This window comes from Lygodium microphyllum, chromosome 30 (assembly GCF_053477565.2).
Source record: "Lygodium microphyllum isolate KBCC chromosome 30, Lygodium_microphyllum_v1.1.10, whole genome shotgun sequence".
Lineage (NCBI taxonomy): Eukaryota > Viridiplantae > Streptophyta > Polypodiopsida > Schizaeales > Lygodiaceae > Lygodium > Lygodium microphyllum.
Window position 1 is genome coordinate 80,748,788 of NC_141164.1, and position 19,599 is coordinate 80,768,386.

General features: G+C 37.6%; 1 pseudogene; it reads right to left on the reverse strand.

The window, feature by feature from the left end:
- Positions 1–115: 115 nt before the first annotated feature.
- LOC148010035 (uncharacterized) lies at positions 116–18,566 on the reverse strand (annotated as a pseudogene).
- Positions 18,567–19,599: the final 1,033 nt, after the last annotated feature.

Genomic DNA, 19,599 nt, shown 5'->3' on the forward strand with positions numbered 1-19,599 from the left:
GTGGACAGGGGCTTCCTTGTGGACAGGGGCTTTGCAAACATTGTGAGGAGCCAGGTGGCCATGCCAAGCCATCTAGAAGGAGTTTTGGGGCTAAAGAGTGTGTGCATCTTGGTTGTTATGGGGGAAGATGGTTAGACATGTCTATGCTCCTTGTGTAGTCATGGGTGGATGGGGTAGGGTGGTCATCATGTTTGGTATGCACATGTTGCATTTGATCATTGGATACAATATTAGAAGGGTCGGAAGGCCTGACCTCTTGCTTGATCTTTTCATTCATGTAGTTTTCTTTCTCATGATCTTGATTATCCCATATGATCATGATAGAATGACAGAACTGCATATACTACATAGCACACAAATACGTGCTCTCATTTCCTTCCCCTCAGTATCGACAATGGGTGCCCTATCCTTACACATGTAAACCTTAATCTCATCATGTGCCCCCCCCCCCAAAGGAGTGCATGGTGAACTCATAGGTGTGCTCTCTACTAAGGACTCTCCACAACATGATCGTGGTGGGTTAGAGGCATCTATAGTAGCACCACCAAAACAATTTCCTCCCCCCAATGAACCACTACCACATGAGCAATGTCGCCTAGCAGTGGATGATCGGGCAGTACATGGAGTGGGAGGTTGTGTGGTCTATGGTGTCAGATTCGATGTCATGATTACATATTGATTATTAGATGGCCCTTGTGTTTTGAAGTAATGTTGAGCCATGGCTCTCTGCTCGGGAGTCGTGGAGGCAATGAACCCAAGAAACCATTCAGGGTGGCTTATCCCCTGAGGTGTAGGATTAAAAGGGAAGGTAGGACTGTTCAGGGGTGTAAGATCTGGAGTGTTGAGGCCATAGCCAGCACAAACAAAAATCATATATATATATATATATATATATATATATATATATATATATATATATATATATATATATATATATATATATATATATATATACTTTCATGATCATTTACAATAGCAGAATAATTCACATTGAAGCACAAGAGTCATTCAAATATCCATCAAAGATAAAATTAACATAAATTTCACATACACAAAAAGATGCTAATCAATTATGCTATGTGTGGGAAAAAGTTAAGAATCAAGATGCTTTTATATTATTTGATCTTGGCTCATCCCATAATTTGATTTCAGTTGAGTTAGCGCAAAGGCCTTCATCTTTCTACTAGACGAAGTTTGCATACTTGATAAGAATCTCTTAAAGCAATAGAACGTCTAATCTTTCAATTTCATTGCATAAGCCCAAACCTTCCTTATTGCATCATCAGTATTTGAACCTCTGGGAATGGTGGAAGATGTGCCTATTAGGATAGCAGGGGTTAAATTTGAAGCATCATTTTTTATCTTCGAAGTTGGCGACTCTATGACATGCTGGTGGTGGGAAGATCTTGGCTAGGAGCAACAAGGGCAGTACATGACTGGGGCAAGGATGAGCTAACCATGAAACTGGACACCAAGGAAGTTGCCATATCAACGATAAAAGCCCAGAACTATCTCTGAGGTACCACATCATTCTATGGTTGCTGAAAAGATATTTTCCAACAACAAAGGGGCTCCTGAGCCATTGGGAAAAGAGGATAAATTCAATGCACCTCCTCACAAGAACCAAAAGAGAGCCATGTAAACAACAAGAAGGAAAAAAGTGTTTACAAGGGCAAACAACGACTTTCAAGTTTCACCGAAAGAACTCAATAAGTATCAAAAAGAGAATCGTTGCTTTAGACAAAGAAAAACCAAAAAATATCACCAGATTTAGCCAAGTATTCAATAGCCCTCATCAATGCTCACCTCAAAGGTGAACTACTTCATCAACCAATTGCCAAGCAGATGAAGATGCCACTCCAAGGTCTTGCTCCCAAAAGCTTTAGTGAAGAGTTTCATAATTGTCCTCTATAGAAAAATATTCCAAAAACACCTCAACATCAATGATAAGCTCACACAAAAACTGATACGTAACCTAAAAAGTACTTTTTTTTTTCTCAGTTTGAAGTTTTACGCTTTTTAAAAGTGCTCCCAAACTCCCTCCCCCCTCCACACACACACATTTATATGTATGTATGTATGTATGTATGTATATATATGCATACACACACGTCACATGTATATCCATATATATGTATATATATATATACACATACATACACACACACACACACACACACACACACACACACATAAAGAGAGAGATATATATCTATGCATCCATGTATGTATGTATGCATGCATGCATCTATATACATGCATATATACAACAACCCCCCCCCCCCACCCCCTCACACACACATATATATACATTTATAGATTGTATATCAGAGGATTCAACTAAGAAATATTTAATGTACCATGTGCGATCAAAACGAGGGTCATCTTAATTCAAATTTTGAACATGATTACAATAAAATGAGAGGTATTTAAATTAACCTTTAGGGAAAATTTTGCATGTTGTCACAATGAAAGAGGAGCAGTTTTATTGAGGGTAAAATTTTATTTTAGGGGTTTTGAAAATACCCCTTAAAAACATGTGATACATAGGGTTTCATAATAATCCGTACCTCGACACACACACATATATACGCGTGTGTGTGTGTGTGTGTGTGTGTGTGTGTGTGTGTGTGTGTGTGTGTGTGTGTGTGTGTGTGTGTGTGTGTGTGTGTGTGTGTGTGTGTGTGTGTGTGTGTGTGTGTGTGTGTGTGTGTGTGTGTGTGTGTGTGTGTGTGTGCGTGCATGCGTGCGTGCGTGCATGTGTGTGTGTGTGCGTGTGTGTGTGTGTGTGCGTGCACGCGCTCGTGCATGCGTGCTCATGACCTCATTTTAGGACATGCTTGGATGCGCCACCATAAGTTCTCATTTGATTGGGACAAATGCACAATCATGCTCACATTCAATGGCCAAAGGTCTTACATTAGATAACACAATCCCATCCTGATGCTTCAGCAAGATGCTCCACAAGCATGCAATATGTGTACCTTTCAAAAATAGTGGCAACCAAAGCAACAAGGCATCCAAGGAGGCACTAATCATCCAAGACAACATCCTAAGCACCTTCCCTATCAACCCAAGCATAAACTTGTGCACCAATCATGGATACCAAAGTTAATACTTCAAGCTCAAGGCTTCTATGAGGGGGAAAGGTAGATTTGATTACCAAAAAATCCCAACTACAACCTTGAATGGTATGCTCTTCACCTCTTTTCCACCTCCCTACCCAATCAAATATTAATTCTTCCATGCACTTCAATGCTATTTCTCTAGGAGAAAATTTGATCATCCCTTTCTATCCATAAGGCAATATAGTATACAAAGGGTTCTATCACACCATGTCTTCAATAGGAGACCAAATGGAGATATATTGTCTATTACACCATGTGTTCATTAGCTTTCATTTCATGAAGTAGAATCAATTCTATTGTGAAGGAAGCACTGAACCATAAGGAAATATGACAAAGTGTCTATAACTCCATATCTTTGTTAGCTTCCATTCAATGACGTGCAATCAACATGGCAATAAAACTTACAAAGTCTCTAATAAACCATGTCCCCAACATTAGCTTCCATTCTATGAAGTGAAAAAAATGTTGATAAAACATATAAAGTGTCTTATACACAAAGGCTACCAAAAGGGTCCTCTTCAAGCCTCACAAGTAAGTTTCCCATCAACCATGCAAAAAGATGCTACTTAACTATGCTATGAGTGGGGGAAAGTTAGGGATTAAGATGCCTTCATACTCTTTGATCCTAGCTTTGCCCATAATTTGATTTGAGTTGAACTACCCGAAAATTGAGCATCAAGACTAAAGAAATGGGACCTGCACTTGATGATGATGGAGCCTTTAAAGGGCAACAAGTCCTTGTCATGCCATTGATTGGGAAGTTGAGGCTACATGTCTAAGGCTATGTGATCAAGAGGATTTTTATGTATCTCCTTTGATGCATGAGGATGTTATCTTAGGGGGGCCATGGCTTCATGGCATGGCCATACAACTCACTTATCCTGATAGAGTTATCACTTTTTATAATAGAGGTAAAGATATTAGTATTAGCACTAAGAATAAGGGAAGCACCATACCCATTGTATCTAGCGATACTATAGAAAAGTCAGTAAAATATTCTATTTTTGTGTATATGGTTTTTGTCAAAGACTCTCCTTCCTCTCATGATACACTCTCTCAAATGTCTAATATGAGCTTTAATGTGATGAATGAATTATATGTCTTTCCTTCAAGAATATAGTGATTGTTTTCCAAACTCTATCCCTAGTGAGCTACCTCCTTACGAGCGAGGACAGGATGATGTGATTGTTCATGTGTGCTAGCTAGTAAATGCTATACATGAATCTATAAGTAAAGACTAATAACCGGTTAAACTCAATGAATGTTTAACATGCTAATATCTTCTTCCTTTTAATCAAAGATGGTATCTAGAAAGGCTAAGTAATCCGCTATGTTTTAGCTTGATAGCATGTGCGTGTGAATGCTAATGAGCTATAGGACACATGCATTAAGATAAGGCTAAGATGGCTTCCAAACTCAAGAAGGGGAGCTGATTACATAGGTGTATTTCCCTAACCTTCTACATTTCTTATATTAGTCCATGTCTCATTTGGGTCACTCTATCACTTGTTTCTATGGGGTATGGTTGGGGCTCTAACAAAGGATGTCCCGAGAGCCTTTCGCATAGAGGGCTAATAGAAGTAAGTCTCTATTACTTGAGGAGTGGCTTGGATGCCACTATGCCCTGCATATTGTGGAGCATCCATTGTCCTATATAATTGTGGATGTCCTTTTGCATAGAGGGCTAATAGAAATAAGTCTCTATTGCTTGAGTAGTGGCTTGGATGCCACAGTGCCCTGCAAATTGTGGAGCATGAGACTTGTGCCCATTGTATCACCTTTTGAAAAAAGATGTGATGTTTACTTGGACTCAAGAGTGCCATCAAGAACTCCAAATATTGAAGATGATGCTTAGAGCTTCACCCATCATAGCTATGGATTAAAATCTTCCATGTGTACATTAATGCATAAGAAAAATCCCTAGGAAGTGCACTAATGCAAGAAAAGGAATTTGGGTACATGCAACTAATCTACTATGCAAGCAAGGCACTAACCCAAGCCGAAAGAAATTATAACCTCTCTCTCTCTCTCTCTCTCTCTCTCTCTCTCTCTCTCTCTCTCTCTCTCTCTCTCTCTCTCTCTCTCTCTCTCTCTCTCTCTCTCTCTCTCTCTCTCTCTCTAGACACAAGTTAGTAATAGTATTCAGTACATCGGGATTATGATGGTTGGTCACACAATAAAGTAATGCATAAGTGATACTTAATCAAAGAGACGTAGAACACTCTGCCTATACTAGTACAACACTACAAGCTGATACAACAGAGTTCTCCTACTCAAGGTGATGGTCCTTGCTAATGGTGACTAGCCCTTTTATACTTGATTCCTAGAGCTTGGAAATATCCCACTATGCCATTCATGGAGTGGGGCTTCATAACAATAATTTGTGATATATAATTTATCATTGTTGGCAGAATTGCCCCATGGGTCTATCATCAAAACGTTATTCTTGAGGGTCAACATCCCACTTGTAAAAGAAGAATTAGCTTCTCGTGGAGGAGACTTTGTTGTTGTAAGAACTATGCCATGAGCAAACATTAAAGCTTGAACCATGGTTGTGAAAAAGGGATTATGTTGTGCATCATGCAAACTTTGTACTAAATTTCTTAAGGCACGAGTTCCTTGTTTTGAAGCTTCATCTTCCTTAAAATTTACTCGATGTCAACTATGCTCATTGTGTGGAATGAAAGACATGATTCCTTGACAAAATTTGCTACCTTTTTATGAGAGTGCTTGGATCGTAGTTTAATTAAAAATGCTAATTTCAATTAAGCAACACATACGATGCTTTGATACCAATGAAACCAAGTTTACTATAAGCTTCTTTATGGCAAATAAGAAATATTTACACAATCTCTTTTAATAATGATTTCCTTTTAATTTCCTCCCTTAGTAGTGATAGCATGTGATAGGAACAACACAGTAGTGCATTTATTTAACTACTTGCATACATGACAATTAGCCTATGCATTCTTTTAGCTACTCACACGCACAATCAACTGGCTCATGCATTCATTGAGCTACTTCACATACACACAAACACATACCTTGCGCAAAACAAGCATGCAAAATAAGAACTTAACACAATCACACAAGATTGAGGGCCGGATTTCTTTAGGCCGACCCCCCCTTGAAAGCCTTCGTATTAATATTTTTCTCTTAAACTCTTTACATACAGAGAGAAGCTTGAATTATAGCATCACCATGGATGCTAGGATCTCCATAAACCATTAGCTTTTGGGCTTGCTTAGGACCTTGTGCTACGTTGTCCTCTTCTTAAAGCCTCAATGGCTATTCAAGCCAAGAGTACTTGTAGAGAAAAGGAGAGTCTTGAAGAGGATTTGTGTAGGAGCTTAAGTTAGAAGTGCTCCATAGCCTACGTACTTATCTACCAAGGGTACATTCCATGGATCCATAGCATGATTTTCACTAGGCGATCCTTGTGGTCCACTCAAAATTTATCATTGTGTACTTTGCAACCACTCCTTTATATCAGCCCCTAAATCATCCGTTAAATCAGCATACCAAGTTGCCATCTTATCGAACACAACATCCTTCCTCACCGCCTCACTTGATGTGTAATAGGACTATATAATTTCTACCCTTTTTGTTCAAGTGAATAACCTATGAAAGCAAATTTCTTAGTCTTTGGATCAAGCTTAGTTTGAATCTCATCTAACACATGCACATATGCAATATATCCAAAAACTTTTAGGTGAGACAAATTTGGATTTTTGCCCCATTGAAATTTTCGTCGGGTGTCATATCATGCACTATAGTACTAGGAGTTCTATTCATAATGTAAATAGTTATAAACATAGCCTCAACTTAATAACATCATGACATACTCTTCTCATTTAACATCGCTCTTACAACTTCTATAATGTACATATTCTTCCACTCACCAACACCATTTTTTTGCAGTGTATATCTATATGAACACTACCAGTGAATTCCATGCTTTTTTAGAAAATTGCTAAACGCATTAGAGCAATATTCTCCCCCTCCATCTGACCTTAGGCACTATTTCTACTTTCTATTCTATAGCTTTGAATAGAAAGTAGAAATTCTCCCCCTCCATCTGACCTTAGGCACTATTTCTACTTTCTATTCTATATTTTAGAGCCATAGCTTTGAAATTTTGAAAGTGCATAAACACCTCACTTTTCTTCTTCATGAAGTATACCCATACTTTCCTTGTATAGTGATCAATAAATGTAACATAATACATGCATCCACCCAAGGATATAGTACTTGCAAAACCCTCTACATCAAGGTGCACCAACTCCAAAACAATAATGCTTCCATGTTTATCATGAGGGAAGGCTGCCTTTGCTTACTTTCCAAATTGGCAAGCCTCACATACTTTTTACATTTTAGCAACCGTAAATGTTGATAACCCTATGGTGAGCTCTCAATTTTGCATTGTTTTTAGCCTTGGCGCATTTGCATGACCAATGCACTTGTGCCAAATATCAATATCTACATTTATTCTAGAACCTTGCAAACATGGAAGCATTAATCTCAAATACATTTATATCAAGAGTAAACATTCTACCCACCTTCTTTTCTTGTACAATCATCTTTCCATTCTTCTTATATTCTTCAACAAATAGACCATCAGAGCTAAACTTGAAGTACATATACTCTCCTATTCAACCATTTTACATAGAGAGAGGCAATGGTATAGCAGAAATACTATATATGTGTGTGTGTGTGTGTGTGTGTGTGTGTGTGTGTGTGTGTGTTGCAAGTTGACTTACAAAGTTATTATCATAGATCAAAGAACCTATGTCTTCATGCCAAACATGTATCTTGCCGCTCAAACATTCCACATTCTGCCATTCATGCAAAGTTGATGGATATAGAGGTGTTAGTAAAACAAGGTTAAATTAGAATACTGTAAAGATTTTTAAAAACAACTCTGATGCAAAAGAATAAACAATGATAAAATTTAAAAATTTACTGTTTTGTTTATAATTTGCAATGTAGTTCTTGTCGTGTTGTACAGAGATTTGTTTGTGCGTATAAACATAATGGATCAACATTTCTGTTACTGTACTTGTTCCATTGAACACTTTTCTGAACTCAAATTCTACATTTCCAATGTTTGCTAGGGTTTGCAACATCCTTACGCCTGACCTTGAAACTCCCTTGAGTACTTGGGTGCATCAAAATCCAATCCAACTTATATTACTGTTCACAAATCTAATTACTGCGACTATCTTTCCTATTGAAGACCTCCACTGCAAGTATGCTACTGATGTTTTTCCTCCGTGAAGACATCTATGATAACCAAATAGAAAAGTTACCTATCAGCATGTGTATAATTTGCAAATGTTCTCTCCAAATGAAATGAAAGTTAAATGGAGAAATTTAAAAAAAAAACATTGTACCTGCAATTCTTTTCACAAAGAAGCCTAGAGATGTTGAACAAGAAGTTGACTTATAACAAGATCATTGTTCCTTCACTGACAAATTCCTATAGTACAAAAACAAAAGAAATATCGAGTCAAAGCATACATATAACTTACATAGGCTTTGTCCAAATGAGTTGAAACTTAACCATGGAGCAACAGAAAAAAGTGGCAATATATATGTGGCTCTCTTTGCAAAGAAGCCCAAAGGTGTTGAAGAAGTTGAGGTTTTAAAAAATCATTGTTCTCCACCCTCAAAGACTCTGGGAGTAAAAAAACAAAGGAAAACTCAGTATGCATATAGCTTGCATACATTTAACCATGAAGCAACAAAAAAACAAGACAACATACTTGTAGCTTTGTTTACAAAGAAATCGTAAGATATTGAAGAAGAAGTTGAGTGTTCAAAAGATAATTGTTCTTGACTGTAAGAGACTCCTAGAGTACCAAAACAAAAGAAATTACATGTCAAAGAATGCACATAACTTGCACAGGTTTTATCCAAATGAGATAAAACTTTACCATAGAACATCCATGGACGAGAACAATATACCTGTAAAGTTTTGTGAAGAAAATCTTAGGGCTTTGGTAAAACAAGCTCTGCTTTCATAAAACACATGAAACCCACTCTGTGTTTGTGTAGAGGAAATGAATTTTCACATGGTTACAGATAGGGCAAGTAACAATGAGGATGTAAGATTTCGTCAGGAAAGAAGAAGTGGGGAAAGAGATATGATAAATTTGAGTTCCACCTACGAAAGAGGGAGAAACTAAAAAGGGGAGAAATGAAAAGTCAAACATAAAAAAATAAGAAAATGAAAATTTGAGTCACAAACTTCCAAGAAGTGTCAACATTGTATTCCCCACATTTCCCCTTATTTTATTGCTAAGGGAAGATTTGGGCCAAGATATGGCTAGAAGTGTCACAACAAAAAACAAAAATAGGCTATTGATAGCATCAAAGGACTTTAGAGCTAAAAGAGGATAAATGGGTCTTGCTCAAGTTTCCCAAGGGTCATTTATGTCAAAAGACGGGCAAGGATTTTCAAGAAGATGCACAAATCATCAAAAAAATTATCCTAAGCACTCTACGAGGTATTATGGTCCATTCTAGATTCTTAAAAGAATCAATAAAATGTCTTTCCAGAATCTGGTGATATAGTTTGCTATTTAGAAATGGCATCTTCTTCTTCATAGGAGACTTTGTTCAACATTGAGAAGTTGGGTGGCACGAAGTATCATTTCTGGGTGGAGAATTGTTACAATGTTCTCGTGCACCCTTTATTCTTAGGACCTAACCATCAAAGTCTTAAGTATTTTATGACCCAAACTAAACTTTTAGATAAACAAATGAGGTGGGAAAACTTCCTATCACAATTTGAAACACAATCTAGTGGCCGATGCTCTCTCTAGGAGACCCCAAGTTAATGCAGTGTCAATAGCCACTCACAATGATCTATCTTCAATGATAGAGGAGTATGCTATTGATTCTAATGGTAGAGATGTCATGTCTGCCATTGCTTTAGGGAAGAAAGAAGAGCCATATGTGCTTCAAGATGGTTATCTTCTCTATGGCAATAGGCTATGTGTAACTAAGGCTCTTAGAGAAAAGACAATGTATGAATCTCATGCTCCACCGTATGCTAGACATAGAGGGATTCAAGCTACTCTGAAAGCCATGGAAACATACTTTTACTAGCCTACAATGAAAATGGACATAAATGAGTATGTTTCAAAATGCATTATAGGCCAAAAGCTTGCTTAAAAGTGCTCCCCTCCTCGATAGGCAACCCCCAAGTGCCTAACAATGTTGCCTCGCTTCACAATCTCCCCTATCCCTTTTCATTGTAGGGCTAGGATCATCAACACCTTCCTTGTGCCTTACGTCACCTTCACATCACCATTCCTTCAATTGTCTCAAAAAACTGGAATGTTGTCCTTAAGCCCATCAAGGCATTTTTGTGGAGAAATAGATTAACATGGGATAGACCATGGCAATGGGGAAAGTGGGGGGCAATGGCCAAGCCGAAGACCCAGGGGGTCTTAGGCATCCTCGACCTAGTCATTCATGGTGATGTGCTATGTGCCAAAATGTCCTATACCTTGGCAGAATCAAAGGAGATTTGGGCTTATATGGCTAGGGAAGTGGTTGAATCTTAATACTCAAAATAAATTCTTGCCTCCGAAAGGAGTAAAGATGAAGCTGGGTGGATTCACGAGCAAATTTATTGCCACATGTTGCAAAGTGCCTAGACTAAATTCATCCATAGAGACCTCCATAAATTAGCTAGGTAGTCACAAAAGATTTCATGAACCATCCATCCTTTGAAAGGTTACAAGTGCATTTTCTAACACAAACATCATGACTTGCCACAAACATGCCTATTCAATGTGATGAATACAATTTTTTCTCTATCCTTTTTGCAGCCATTTTGACTTGATTACACTAAATCCATCTAAAAATGTGTACATTTTTTTCTTTATCCTTTTTGCAACCATTTTGACTTGATTACACTAAATCCATCTAAAAATGTGTACATTTCCATAGCTCTAGCTACATCATCCACCAACAAATAAGCCATGAATGGTAGTGGAAATAGATCTAGTATTGAGGGAGCATTAAGTCTCTGGTAGTTTACACACACTCTGATTTTCATGTGGTTTTTGGGAACTATCACTATAGGTGATATCGATGTGGTTTTCTCCTTTGGGAAAATGAATCCCACTCTAGGTAGCCTATCAATATCTTCGTTCAATTGGTTTGCATAGTTGTGATTCATTCAGTACATTTGTTGGGATACTAAATTTGTGTCTTCCTTAGATTAATCTTGTGTTGGTAAAATTTGGGGTTTGTGCCCTATATTTATTCATAAAACCAAGCAAAGGAATGTGCACCATATTCAACCAAGGAAAATCTCTTTGAAATTCCTACATATCCAAGCCAAGCACTAAAGCCTCAACCGAGGGAACAAAATTCTTTGATGTTGCTAGGTGGCTACCAACTTAGGAATCTAGGCCCCTGAAGTCAATGGCAGCAAGGAAAGTAGAAGCCGAACTAATGGGCCCTTGTTATTAGTGCGGAGAAGCCCATTGGGCTCGTGATTGTTGTCCACATTGCCAAAGGCAAGTAGCTTGATCCAATATAACAGCACCATAGTTTCCACCAATTGAAAGATATTGTCTAAGGTGTTGTGTAGAACACTTTCCAAAGGATTGTTTGTTGAAACCACATGAGGAAATCACCTCTCATCCAAAGTTCTCACTTAACTTTGTAGAGGCAATTCCATCACCATCTTCATCAAAGAGTGAGGATATCGTATCACTTAGAGTCATGACGAGATCACAGACACAAAATGCCAAAATGCATACTGATGAGACACCTGGAACTAGGGAAGCAAAGGCAAAACTAATGGACAAGACCCTACATTCCAATAGAAAAAGGACCACTAGGAAAAAAGAAATGAAAGAAACTAAGAGTGCATCCACTGGTTCTCAAGAATTCTCTAAACAAAACATGAAGCATTAAGCCTCTATGTCCTAGGAAAGGCATGAGGAGCATCAACCTCAACTTAGGCCTAGTAGGTGAGGTTGTTACAACTAAGGATAGTTCTACAGGTTCTATTTTTGTGTATAACGTGAGTGAGACTCTAGATGCCATCATTGATGCACATAGAAGTTACATTACAGCTTTATTTGAGCTACCCAAGAAGCTTCAAGAATACCCAAACCCTCTCTCTCTCTCTCTCTCTCTCTCTCTCTCTCTCTCTCTCTCTCTCTCTCTCTAGGCTCCTCTTCTACATCATCCTTGAAGGTGTGTCGACACCTTATATGCTTAGTTGGTATTCTTGTAAAGTAATGCAAGAATTGCTATGTTTTTCTTAAAACTACAATATGTAATAATGATTCATTTTTAATTTCTAGTACATCACAATATGGATTAATTTCTTAATAGTAAGTGTGCATCATCATTTGTACCAGCTGTTGGCATCTCTCTCTCTCTCTCTCTCTCTCTCTCTCTCTCTCTCTCTCTCCCGTATTTGACCATGCTGACACGTGTTCAACAAACTTAGCTTTTTATTATATGTTTATAAGAAAATTAGTAACTTCTTGATTGAGCTTTTGATACATTATGGAATCTACGAGTCAATCACCACAAATCACTATTTGATGCTTGTTTTGATTGACTAATTGTGATTTATATTAATAATTTTGGTTTGGATTTTCCTTATTGCAAGTATTAGAGCTTATACAGGTCTTTAGAAATGGTAGTTCCAAAGGAAATTTCACAGTCAAAAGGATGCATAATTCACAAGGATGAAAATCAAAATATAAAAAATTTTGTAGTGTGGTTGATCATAAGGAGTACCAATAGTTTCAAAGATACATTGATTTGTGCAAGCTTCTCAAGGCCAAAAAAGAGAAGCAAGGTGCTACTTTAAAAAAAAAAAAACCAAGAAACTATTGTATGTGTGCCCTACTAATGGGAACCTAGGGTTCACTATCCCTAAGTGGTTGGGATGACCTACCAAGCTACCCAGTCATTATGGAGGATGTGGGAAAAGGGATTACAGAGTTACTACTTGGATGCTCATCTAATGGATTATAACCTAGAATTGGCTTTTGATCAAATGTTGAAATGGATGTCATGAGGTACTATCCTTATTTGATGATAGCCAATTTTAATGTATATCTTAATAAAGTAAGATGAACCTCATAGATTTTCAAAAATGGAGCAAAAATGTCCTCTATAAGAGGGATTGGAAATCCATTCTTGACTGTGTTTTTGTTTTGAACATGATAGTCCATGCACATGCAATAGGTTCCATCCTTCTTTTGCACTAACAACATAGGTGAGAAAAAGGGAGATAAAGTAGATCATACAATCCCCCCTTCTTAAGATATCCACACACTCCTTCATTGAGTCCAATCAAGTGTTGCTGCTCTCCAAGTCGGGCCTCAATTTTCGTGCTCGAAGGCTTGCACCATTGGTAGGTGGACTTTTCTCTAACAATGAAGCAAGCTTTCAAAATGCATACATAAGTGACCACATTTGTTATCATTCTTCTCATCAATGGCAAGCTCTAAGTCCCTATATAGTGCAAACTTCCATTCCACACCTAGTGCACTTCAAGAGAAAACATTCCAAGAAGGGAGTTCCTTAGACACACATGCCATTGAAAAAGATCCGCACCTACCATACATGTCCATAAAAACTTTCCCATGTATAAAGTCAACAATCAAACTAGGCTCTCAAGAACAAAAACTTGGACCTGACACACCAACACATGACACACATAAATTGTGATCATTGCACTCTAACTAAGCAAGCACTCTCAAGTGAAGTTCCATTACCAAAATTTGGCAGCATTACATGAAAGAAATAACTAAGAAACAAGCTAAATCTACTCTGGCAAAGCTTCATGTGCAAAGAGGGCATTCCACACATCCTTTGAAGAGGGGTGCGTGTGTGTGTGTGTGCGTGCGTGCGTGCGTGTGTGATATATATATATATATATATATATATATATATATATATATATATATATATATATATATATCTGTATGTATGTATCTATGTATGTATGTATGCATGCATGCATACACACACACACATACACATAAGTTTTGTGCTTTACCAAGGCTTTTCTCTCTCTAAAAGTGGCCTTTTGGGAGAGAGAAAGCACATGTCATTGGGATAACAAGGCACATATGGAGGAGCATTCAAGCCTACAGAAGTGCCACAAGGTGAATGCTACTTCACAACTGCATGGAAAATTTTCCTAAGACCTCATCACTATTTTATGGACAACAAATGGGCCTTCAAGGGGCTTAAAATAGCCAAAATACGACTTATGGGAGGTGGGAAAGATGGGAATGGGAGAAAAGAAAAATGAATGTGGGAACAAGGGCTTTGTTTGGGCAATGTGAGACCTTTTCCACCCATTTAGAGGGCAAGAACTAGGTGCCCTCCCTCCTTTTTCGTTCTTTCATTTGTTGCAATCTTTTTTCATGTGGCCTTTATTGTGACAATAATAGCATTTTATGTTCTTCCCATGATAACACGATTTGCTATGAGATTGATTTCTCTCTGTAGACTTTCTTCTTGCATGGGATCCCTCCCTTACCCCATGAGGGCATTGGAACCCTTGGCTGGTATTATGAAAAACTAATATTTTATGATTTTATAAGTATATGAATAAATGGAGAGCTCAAAGGATTACGACGGGAGCTCAAACATCTCAAAGGATTATGGCAGGAGCTCAAATTTTTGAAGAGAGCATTTTGGGCATGAAGAAAATGAATATTGGTAGTTTAATCCATCATTTTGTATAGGTCCGATGGATTAATTTTGACTCATATTAAATTTTATGAAAGACTAAGGTTTATATTGTTAATTTGTATTAAGGTCAAAGTGAGGCAAAAAACAGTGCTATGCCGAAAAAGCTATAACTTTTTAAGCTAGCAATAGAAATCATATTCTCTAAATACGAGTGTGAGAGAGAGGCGGCTCACTTATGCTCAAGAGGAGATTGCACTCAATATACGACTTCGCTCTTTGTCTACTTCTTCTTGATATCACCTGTCTACTTCTCCATGAGCAACAATGGTATCAAAGCCAAGAGACTATATATATATATATATATATATATAGAAAGCAAGCCCGCGCAAGCACCCCCGACCCATGCTCCATCGATGGCTTATGAGACTAAGGCATAGACCTTGGCATAGTACAACAACAAGGCACTGTTGGCATGCCATTAGCACCACACATGAGAATCCACCCTTCCTTGTGTGGCAACAAGGAGGGATAACTCGCACACACAAGGTGAAAGGATTTGAATCCTCCACCTCCCAAGTGAAAGCCCAATGCTTTACCATCAAGCTATCACTTATTGTTGAAGTCTACTATTAAACAACTAGTGAAAAGGTAACTTTGAAGCTTTTAACCCTATAATTTTACCTTCCGATTTCACCCTTCAATTTTACCCTCCAATTTCATTTTACTCCCTCTTCACCCACATCTTCACCTACACTTTCTACCCCCCTAATGAATTTTATTACAAATATCTTTCATCAAGCCATAAATTCCAAAATATTCATTTTTAAAAAAAATCTTGGGCACACTTCCATGAGCAATATGAATGCTTTAGGAAATTTGGTAGAAAGTAACGACTTGCTCAATGAAGGCAATGTGCAACCAATTGAAGAAGCCTCTTCCTCCCCACTCCCAAACCCTCCTCTAGGGATGAAAGTCGAATTATTACGACAACAACCTGTGGAGGAACGAAGACAAAGACAATAACTTGAGACGATTTGGAGTCACAAATGCATTGAAGAAGATCGAATGAATTAAGACCAAGGAATTGCAAAGATGATCAAGTCAACCTTTGATCATCAACAAAGTGTTCAAAAATCAAAGATAGGTTATCGTTCTTTTTTATTTTTCAAGCATGATTGTAAAAAGTTTGGAGACCTGGGATTTGGTGAAGTTGCCTAAGGATAAGTAGGAATTACCATATGCAAATGGGTCTATTGAACCACATGATTACATAGTTATCAACTCCATTCAACAAAGCATGGACTAGAATATTAAAAAAAGTACAATATGTTTCTTTTTATGTTTTTTAATATTTAAAAAAACTAAAAAAATGACAACTATATATATATATATATATATATATATATATATATATATATATATTCCTATTTTAAGCCTTATTTTAATATACAAATGCACACACACATATTCATCACTATTCTTTTCGGCCATTATTAGCATAACATCCACATAAAAGATTAAGATCAACAAACTACCATCTTGAGCTTGCTTTGTATAGAGACAATGATCCATAACAAATCTTTTGTAAGCCTGAGGGAGCATAAATGAGTGAAACTTATGATACTTGTTCATATCAACATTCCTACATATTGTGGAGTTTGTGTTGCAAATTTCAACATTCAGGTGGTTTGCATGTTGTGGTTGAAGGTATCAGTTACTATGAGCTACTCAATGCTTTATATAGGATCTCTTAGGCTTCTAATCTTGCTTAGAAATAATCACATTATCAAGGCAATTAGGGAGACAATCATTAAAATATCTTTGAAAATCCATTAAAAGTATATAAGACTTGGGATACATACATACATACATACATACATACATACATACATACATACATACATACATACATACATACATACATACATACATACATACATACATACATACATACATACATACATATATATATATATATATATATATATAACACTAGTAGAAACATTGCCTTCACTGAATCTGTCTCATCAAAATTTAATTTTGATGAATATCTTAGCTTTTAAATGACTTTCTCTCTCTAGAATTGATCACTCTAGAGAGAGAAACACTAGAAAAGCTTATGGGTGGATAAGGTTGCTCTCTGTCTGCCAAGGCCCTCCTGCCACAGGGGTGCATTTGCCAAGTCTATGCAAGAGAAATTCCTTCCATGGCTTAGTGCTACAGAGGAGTCCTCTCAATAAGCTTGCCCAAAAGTGCACGACTCTGGTGAGCTAGATCCACAATCCCCGACCCACCCCGCGACAAAATCAGTAATGTAATGATGACTGACCAAGCGACCTTGGCCCTAGCCGCGAACCACCATCTCTCTCCCAGACCACAAAAAGTCCTTGATCACTCACTGCACTTGACTAATACAAGAACGTGAGAATATCCAACAAGATATGATGTACCACATCATGGCCGGCCATTGCAAACCACTTGTCATCCTCTACACACACACACACACAAATATATGTATGTATGTATGTATGTATATTTGTGTATATTTATGTGTGTGTGTGTGTGTATAATATATATACATATACATATACATACATGTAAGAAAGTAGTACTAAGATGGAATTTGTGACATACTAAAGCACAAGGCCATTACAAACAAAATTGGCCACAAGGCCTATATTACTGAAAAAAAAACAAGGAAAAACCTCTCCCAAAGCCACCCTTCCTTGAGCAGCATTGAGGATCAGTGCAATGTCACTACCATCCACATGCTTCACTCTTTCCTCCTCCCAACTGGATGATATAGCCCTTTGTACTATGGGTGTGTGAGTTGGGAGAGTCTCCCCTTAATGATGACTTGTACCCTTCTTAGGGAAGTTGCAACCTACGTGTGGTTTTTCTAAACTAATGGAAGAATCTTTTTGTTAGAAAAAAATAATTAGAACCAGAATCCCAGAATTTATTGGTTGAAACTACCTCACAAACAAAACACTTAACCAATGATCTTAGTTGATGTACATCAATGGCCCTTTCAAACCTTATTTCTAAATTAAAGGGTTTGGAAGATGTGTACTAAATATGTGGACAAAGTCAAGAATAGAATTGAAGCTATTTGAAAATGAATCATCATAGACTTTGTTCGTGCATTTGTATGCACATTGCATTGGATGGATGGATTAACTACCAAAAGAGAGCAAAATAACATATGCATGTGTATTAGCCATCGATAAGGCTTGCATTACTGCATGTGTGTATGCATTTAGAAAAAATACCAGAACAGATCATACACCACCAAGAACGAACATTAAAGTCTGGTGCAGTACATCGTAAGTATTTAGTAAAGTGTAAGCATTATTCACCCTTAGATGCTCAATGGATGATTGAGAAAGATTTAGAAGAGTCCTTCCAACGATGGGTCTACCTCATCCAAAAGTGGAAGAACTAAGAGAAGTCACTTTCATCAAAGGAGGAGAAGGTCCCCCTCACCCTTATCAAGTTTCTCGCTCTCAAAAAGTAAAGAAGGAAGCTCTCTTCAAGTGTTGTCAAGGTCGCATCCCAAAGAGGCGCAAAAGGACTCATTACATGTCAAAGAGAGCTCGCAAGCTTCATACCTTTAAGGAGGGTGGAAAGAATGTGACCTTTGTCACATTTGATGGCAACACGGATGAAGTCCTTAACTTTATCCAGCAGTTTGATGTGGCGTTTGGTGGAGAGCACTTCACCGAACAATCTAAGCTTCGCCATGTTGCCATGCATATGCAACGATCTGCTTCCGAGCTCAAGACATGGCGGGAATGTAGAAACGCTATTATCAAGTAGTTTCTTATAAGCGACAAGCTCAAGACGATGTGCTCACATCTTGTCATGCTCTCAAACTCGAAAGAGGAGAGAGCATGCAACACTATATATAGACAAGTTTTGGGACCTCCATCTCAAAGCTGCATTATTTATACGTCTATCAAAATAGGGCTAACTTATCTTTGTATTTTTGCACACTTATCAATATACTCTCTCGCGTTGTGTGCTCTGGAGCTTCTCCTTCTTTGTCAAACTTCATGTGTGCATTCTGTGTAACCCTAGCTCCAACAATGGGTGTGTGTGTGTGTGTGTGTGCACATATATGTATGTATATATGTATGTATATGTATATATATAGTGATTAGAACATGCACAACTAGATGATGAGGCCATTGATGAACTTCCGGATGCAAGCCTGTTTGCCATCGCCAAAAAGAAGATTGGATGAAAATATGAGGAACTTTCTCATGGACTATCAATTTCCTGAACAATGGTCCAAGGACAAAAGGAGGTAGCTAGCGCTCAGGGGTAGGCATTTCACCATATTAGTATAGGGACATTATATAAGAAGTGCATAGATCAAATACTACATAGGTGCATCTTGAAACACGAGAAAGTGTAGATACTAATCAAGGCTCATCAAAGGCTACCTTGAGGCCACCTAGGAACTCCCATGCAAATTTTCATAACCATCCAACACCAAATGTATTATTGTGTGCACCACAAGCCCAATTTTTCACATGTAACCCCTTCTAGTTGCTTTTGATTTATAAAATTGCCAATACTTATATATATATATATATATATATATATATATATATATATATATATATATATATATATATATATATATATATAGGTATTTCTCTCTCTCTCTCTCTCTCTCAAGTCTTGACACAAACGCGTGTGTCACACATGCAACTTTTACAGCTCTGATGGTACCAGTGAATCCTTATGTTCAGTAGATTCCCAAGATGTC